The 7,671-nt window shown below is 46.7% G+C and overlaps 1 long non-coding RNA gene across 1 annotated transcript in view; it reads left to right on the top strand.

The window, feature by feature from the left end:
• Window positions 1-446: 446 nt before the first annotated feature.
• The window catches only part of LOC137369815 (uncharacterized), a 148,971-nt gene continuing 141,746 nt past the window's right edge, over window positions 447-7,671 (top strand). Inside the window, exon 1 of the long non-coding RNA XR_010975019.1 lies at window positions 447-1,263. This is a non-coding gene — a long non-coding RNA (uncharacterized lncRNA). The remainder of the gene's footprint in view (window positions 1,264-7,671) is intronic.

Genomic DNA, 7,671 nt, shown 5'->3' with positions numbered 1-7,671 from the left:
GGAGGTAGATTCTGTAATTTTTTTTATTCATTCATGGGATGTGGGCGTCACTGGCTAGGCCAGCATATTTTGTTGTTGTTTTGTCATGTTACTTTGTTTGCTGTTCACAAAAATACCAAACAATTGGTATGAACAAAGATAGGTTTGTTTTATTTGAGAACACGAACTGCTACAGATATATACAGAGAGCTCACGAGGCATGTCTAGCCTTGGGGATCCATACCTCACAACTGGTATGTTCACAAGCTGTGTGAGATCATTTCACTTTGTGATGATCACGTTCACACTCTGTACATATCCTTATAGCAACATAACACAACAGAGTCCTCCCAAGATCAAGCAGGTCAGGCAGGAATGGAATGCGAGCAAGCTGAAGAAAGCGAAGATTGAATCCAGGAACTATTACTGTTACTTAAAGTTGCTGATTAGCCAGACTCGGTCATACATTGCATAGGGTTGTCGATGAAGGGCACGGATAAAGATAAGACTATTGATTCCACACCATCAAGACTGTCATGAACCAAGCTGAAGAGGTTTCTGGAGATATATGCCTTTTGGTGACGACTGCAACCACGGAATTTGAATTGGAGGGTGTGAGAACTGAATTTTCGAGAACAGAATAACATGGGGACATTTAAGGTGAAATAATTAATCAATCATATACTACTAACAAACTAACTTTTAGAGCTTCAGCATGCAGCTTATCAGAAATTAATAGTAGCTCTTTCAGTGCTGTAGGGACAGCTTATCAGTAGGAGTAGAAGGAGTAGACTAGCAAGCAAAATTCACAGGACAGCTGTAAGCTGCTTCATAAAAGCCTATATTGCACTACAGTTCAAAAACAGATAAGAGCCATGAGAAAATGAAATAAGAAGTTAAAAACACATTGACAAGGCAGGACCCCAATCAGGCCCTGACACCAAGAAACTGCAGAGTTTGAAAATCAATTTGGAACTTAAAGGGGGTGTCACTGATGTGCATGAAGAACTATAAGAAAGGCTTGATTTCCTTGCACCACCACGGAGGAGAAAGGTGGAGGCAGAGGTGTTGTTGTAATTTGCTTTGCTGATGATGTAACCAAGAAGTACTGCAATAAAGTTTCTTAAAGCTACAGTCGGGCTTCGTCTCTCTTTGTGCAACTAATGGGATCCAACAGAGGGGAACTGCATTCTGATGAGAATCAGTGTATACATCTTTGAATAAAGAAGCGGGAGATCCACCTGAGGAAGTTTAAAGCCTTGAAGAATGTTGTGGCTGTAATTGGTGAGTGGACTGCCCAAAAAATCAATGAGATATGTTTCTGTTTTATCTGATAGTTAATGTGTAATTTGAAATATATATATAGACCATAATTTTCTGTTAACTTATGTTTAATTTATATTGATTTTGATTTGATTGTTAAAGTAGAAGTTATAAAAGTGAAATCTTGTCCATTTGGTTTTGTTCATTGGGATCGTTCAGTAAACTTGGTTCTTTTGGCTTGTTGATCTCCATGGAGATCATAACAGTGCAATGCAGTATTGATGTCTCAAGGTCTTCATGACAATGGTGGCACCCCTCTAAAATGTATTCTCTACTTAGCCTCAGCCTTCTAAGCTATTGCCACTCAGTCATTTCTGGATAGCAGTGCCCAGGATGATAGACATATTGTCTAGAAACTCAATAGCACCCTGCTTGTTTTTCAGGTGTGAAATGGAGCCTATAGAATTCAATATAGCTGGCACTATGTGAGCGCTCATTTTGTGCTGCCTACCCCCTGTCCCCCTCCCCATATTACTGAAGCGAGGAAAGGAGGGGCCCAGCGTCTGTGCCTGAAACAGGTATGACATTGGAAAATAGTGGGCACTGTCTCTTTGAGTCCTCTTTTGTAAAATTGGGGCTACCCTAAGCACAGACAGGGCTGGTCGGGCTGAGTAAAACATAGTCATTTCTGGAGGCCGCTACCACAAAGGTACTTGCTCTTAAAATGCACACCTGCACTTGGAACCAAAGAGCATTGCTGGCCCTTGCCCTTAGCTCTCTTGTTGCAGCAGATCAAAATCAAAATCCTCTGCAGCTCACCAGTGCCATGTAAATAAACCCTGAAGTCCAATATTGGGCAAGTCTTGGACCTACTCAGGCAGGCCAACATGAACCAATTTCTAAAACAATGTATTATATATTGGTGTGACCTGATGTCCATCTTGTATGCCACTTAACACAATGAATGGGTGGTCTTAATCTTCTCTTGCTGGTCCTCATTTACCATCTGTAGTGCTGGCAGAGCACTGAAGTTCAGCTCCATACTGAACAAATGAGTGCATGTTTCAGTTTGACTATCAATACAGCAAATAGTCTGCAGATGTCATCCATTTTGATGCAGTGACCTGCTGTTTTTAATAGATTGTTCTAGAGTTTTTCCCTTACTTTGAGAACTGATGGTTATTTGTTTTTCTTCTTCAGGCTTGGCTGCGTTAATGGAGTCTCCCTGCTGTGTTTGGGGGTTTCCCATGCTTTTCAGCAGTTTGTGCACCTTTTGGGGGTTTCCTGCTCTTTGCCCTCACGTTCAGCCTGAGTGAAGTTTTGGGTTTTCCCCATTTTTGTTTTCTCTCTAGCCCGAAGCCTTCTGAAAATTATTTCAAGCTCTTCAAAGGCTTTTTTTTACCACAATTCCTCGACCGTTGGCATTATGACTCACCCAATCAATGGAATTGATTTGCAGGCAACCACACTTTCATTCTGTGGATCTTCTCTCAGCCTCTTGAGGTCTGCAGTTTTTCCTTTCTCTTTTCAGCTGTTTGCTTTATTTTTTTTTCTTCCGGCTGAAGGATAGTATTTGCTTCAAACTTTTTTTCTCCTGGGTGTAGGATCCACCACTGTTCACCATCCCACCATTGTTTACCATGTTATATCATTGTGTATGTATGCTGCCACCGTATAGAGTCTAGCCAGGGAGGATCTTAGACTGTAATATTTAAACATTAATATTTATTTCATAACAGCTATATACACTCTACACTAGCCTGTGTGACACCTTCAAAAGCTGTATCTGTTCTCAAATCTCTCCCACATGACCTCTTACATCATCATAGTGGGCAGTATTCTTTACACTCTCAGAGGATTATCTCTTTCAGACCTTATACTACACCCACAAATAGTGCATGTGTTCTTTGTAATGCCAATATAATATAATTTTTAGGTTTTTATCCCTCAATCATCAGAAATTTACTGGAGGGGAGATTTAGATGTTGAAAACTTCAATTAGATTATTGCTCACATTTTCTGCAACTGAAAGGTCAGTAAGCAGATGTGGGGTGAAGTGATTGGGGGGTATGGGAGGGAATTGGGAGCAAAGATCGGAAAAGGGAGGGAACAGTGATTATTAGAGGGAGGAAGGCTGTGATTGAGAGAGGGAGGGGGCAGTGATTGGGTGAGGGAAGGGGCAGTGAGTGAGTGAGGGAGGGTAAAATGATTGGAAGAGGGAGGAGGTAGTGATTGGGAGGGGGAGGGGGCAGTGATTGGGTGAAGGAGGGGGCAGCGATTGGGAGAGGGAGGGAGCAGCGATTGGGAGAGGGAGGGAGTAGTGATTGAGAGAGGGAGGGGGCAGTAATTGAGAGAGGGAGGGGGCAGTGATTGGGAGAGGAAGGGGACAGTGATTGGGAGAGGGAGGGGTAATGATTAGGAAAGGGAGGGGGCTGTGATTGGAAGAGGGGGTGAAGTGATTTCTGACTTTAACCCCTTATAGGGACTAAACCAGATCAGGAGTATATCCCTATGAATCTCCTTTCATTGAGTTCAAACCAGATAAATTCTTATAGACACCTATTTGGGTCCATAAAATTAAACTAGTTTTCCCTCAAAGAAAGAAAACTAACAGAGAATATTACCATCTTTCGGATAGCCTATTTTAAAAATAATTATGGCTAAATCATAAATATCCCAGACATTATAAGGGTCTGGGAAGCTCTCTTCAATACGTATCCCTCCACATAAAGAGACGGGGGGTGGGGGTTCTTGCAGTTATATACAGAATACTACATGAGACAATTTATTAACTTTTATATATTTCTGAAAGAATTTAATATGCAATACACTTTTAAGTGGATAAGTATATCACAATATCAAATATTACAAAGAGATGTAACACATAATCTTATTTCTAACAGAGAATCCAAAAGTTTAACCAGGCTAATGTTATAGCAAAATATCTTAGAATATTCATCAAAATTTAAAGTAAACTTTTACGTTAAATTCCCTGAGTAAGCCATAGGGTGAGAAGTATTGATGAGGAACATCTAATTCTAATTTTTGCCTCTGAACCTCTCATGTTAATACTGTTTCTAAGGTATCATCTGACCTTTTACTATAAAGGTGTTACCTTTCTGTATGTGTTTATCCTGCATTTTAAATGAGAGAGGGAGGGTGCAGTGATTGGGAGAGGGAGGGTGCAGTGATTGGGAGAGGGAGGGGGCAGTGATTGGGAGAGGGAGGGGGCAGTGATTGGGAGAGCGAGGGGGCAGTGATTGGGAGAGGGAGGTGGCAGTGATCGGAAGAGGGAGGGGGCAGTGATTGGGAGAGGGAGGGGTAGTGATTGGGAGAGGGAGGGGGTAGTGATTGGAAGAGAGAGAGGGCAGTGATTGGGAGAGGGAGGTGGCAGTGATCGGAAGAGGGAGGGGAAGTGATTGGGAGAGGGAGGGGGTAGTGATTGAGAGAAGGAGGGGGCAGTGATTGAGAGAGGGAGAGGGAGACGGAGGGGGTAGTGATTGGGAGAGGAAGGGGGCAGTGATTGGGAAAGGGAGGGGTTAGTGATTGGGACAGGGAGGGGGCAGTGAGTGGGAGTGGGAGGGGGTAGTGATTGAGAGAGGGAGGGGTCAGTGATTGGGAGAGGGAGAGGGAGGGGCAGTGATTGGGAGAGGGAGGGGGTAGTGATTGGGAGAGGGAGGGGGCAGTGATTGGGAGAGGGAGGGGGCAGTGATTGGGAGAGGGAGGGGTTAGTGATTGGGACAGGGAGGGGGCAGTGATTGGGAGAGGGAGGGGGTAGTGATTGAGAGCGGGAGGGGTCAGTGATTGGGAGAGGGAGAGGGAGGGAGCAGTGATTGGGAGAGGGAGGGGGTAGTGATTGGGAGAGGGAGGGGGCACTGATTGCGAGAGGGAGGGGGTAGTGATTGGGAGAGGGAGGGGGCAGTGATTGGGAGAGGGAGGGGGCAGTGATTGGGAGAGGGAGGGGGCTAGTGATTAGGAGAGGGAGGGGGCAGTGATTGGGAGAGGGAGGGGGCAGTGATTGGGTGAGGGAGGTGGCAGTGATCGGAAGAGAGAGGGGGAAGTGATTCGGAGAGGGAGGGGGTAGTGATTGAGAGAGGGAGGTGGCAGTGATTGGGAGAGGGAGGGGGTAGTGACTGAGAGAGGGAGGGGGCAGTGATTGGGAGAGGGAGGGGGTAATGATTGGGAGAGGGAGGGGGCAGTAATTGGGAGAGGGAGGTGGCAGTGATTGGGAGAGGGAGGGGGTAGTGATTGAGAGAGGGAGGGGGCAGTGATTGGGAAAGGGAGGGGGCAGTGATTGGGAGAGGGAGGGGGCAGTGATTGAGAGAGGGAGGGGGCAGTGATTGGGAGAGGGAGCAGGCAGTGATTGAGAGAGGGAGGGGGCAGTGATTGAGAGAGGGAGGGGGCAGTGATTGGGAGAGGAAGGTGACAGTGATTGGGAGAGGAAGGTATAATGATTAGGAAAGGGAGGGGGCTGTGATTGGAAGAGGGAGTGAAGTGATTTCTGACTTTAACCCCTTATAGGGACTAAACCAGATCAGGAGTACATCCCTATGAATCTCCTTTCATTGAGTTCAAACCAGATAAATTCTTATAGACACTTATTTGGGTCCAAAAAATTGAACTAGTGTTCCCTCAAAGAAAGAAAACTAACAGAGAATATTACCATCTTTCGGATCGCCTATTTTAAAAATAATTATGGCTAAATCATAAATATCCCAGACATTATAAGGGTCTGGGAAGCTCTCTTCAATACGTATCCCTCCACTTAAAGAGACGGGGGGTGGGGGTTCTTGCAGTTATATACAGAATACTACATGAGACAATTTATTAACTTTTATATATTTCTGAAAGAATTTAATATGCAATACACTTTTAAGTGGATAAGTATATCACAATATCAAATATTACAAAGAGATGTAACACATAATCTTATTTCTAACAGAGAATCCAAAAGTTTAACCAGGCTAATGTTATAGCAAAATATCTTAGAATATTCATCAAAATTTAAAGTAAACTTTTACGTTAAATTCCCTGAGTAAGCCATAGGGTGAGAAGTATTGATGAGGAACATCTAATTCTAATTTTTGCCTCTGAACCTCTCATGTTAATACTGTTTCTAAGGTATCATCTGACCTTTTACTATAAAGGTGTTACCTTTCTGTATGTGTTTATCCTGCATTTTAAATGAGAGAGGGAGGGTGCAGTGATTGGGAGAGGGAGGGTGCAGTGATTGGGAGAGGGAGGGGGCAGTGATTGGGAGAGGGAGGGGGCAGTGATTGGGAGAGCGAGGGGGCAGTGATTGGGAGAGGGAGGTGGCAGTGATCGGAAGAGGGAGGGGGCAGTGATTGGGAGAGGGAGGGGTAGTGATTGGGAGAGGGAGGGGGTAGTGATTGGAAGAGAGAGAGGGCAGTGATTGGGAGAGGGAGGTGGCAGTGATCGGAAGAGGGAGGGGAAGTGATTGGGAGAGGGAGGGGGTAGTGATTGAGAGAAGGAGGGGGCAGTGATTGAGAGAGGGAGAGGGAGACGGAGGGGGTAGTGATTGGGAGAGGAAGGGGGCAGTGATTGGGAAAGGGAGGGGTTAGTGATTGGGACAGGGAGGGGGCAGTGAGTGGGAGTGGGAGGGGGTAGTGATTGAGAGAGGGAGGGGTCAGTGATTGGGAGAGGGAGAGGGAGGGGCAGTGATTGGGAGAGGGAGGGGGTAGTGATTGGGAGAGGGAGGGGGCAGTGATTGGGAGAGGGAGGGGGCAGTGATTGGGAGAGGGAGGGGTTAGTGATTGGGACAGGGAGGGGGCAGTGATTGGGAGAGGGAGGGGGTAGTGATTGAGAGCGGGAGGGGTCAGTGATTGGGAGAGGGAGAGGGAGGGAGCAGTGATTGGGAGAGGGAGGGGGTAGTGATTGGGAGAGGGAGGGGGCACTGATTGCGAGAGGGAGGGGGTAGTGATTGGGAGAGGGAGGGGGCAGTGATTGGGAGAGGGAGGGGGCAGTGATTGGGAGAGGGAGGGGGCTAGTGATTAGGAGAGGGAGGGGGCAGTGATTGGGAGAGGGAGGGGGCAGTGATTGGGTGAGGGAGGTGGCAGTGATCGGAAGAGAGAGGGGGAAGTGATTCGGAGAGGGAGGGGGTAGTGATTGAGAGAGGGAGGTGGCAGTGATTGGGAGAGGGAGGGGGTAGTGACTGAGAGAGGGAGGGGGCAGTGATTGGGAGAGGGAGGGGGTAATGATTGGGAGAGGGAGGGGGCAGTAATTGGGAGAGGGAGGTGGCAGTGATTGGGAGAGGGAGGGGGTAGTGATTGAGAGAGGGAGGGGGCAGTGATTGGGAAAGGGAGGGGGCAGTGATTGGGAGAGGGAGGGGGCAGTGATTGAGAGAGGGAGGGGGCAGTGATTGGGAGAGGGAGCAGGCAGTGATTGAGAGAGGGAGGGGGCAGTGATTGA

The sequence above is a fragment of the Heterodontus francisci genome, chromosome 5, assembly GCF_036365525.1.
Source record: "Heterodontus francisci isolate sHetFra1 chromosome 5, sHetFra1.hap1, whole genome shotgun sequence".
In the NCBI taxonomy this organism is placed as follows: domain Eukaryota; kingdom Metazoa; phylum Chordata; class Chondrichthyes; order Heterodontiformes; family Heterodontidae; genus Heterodontus; species Heterodontus francisci.
The sequence above is the reverse complement of the archived record's forward strand: the minus strand, read 5'-3'. Positions and strand labels throughout refer to the sequence as shown.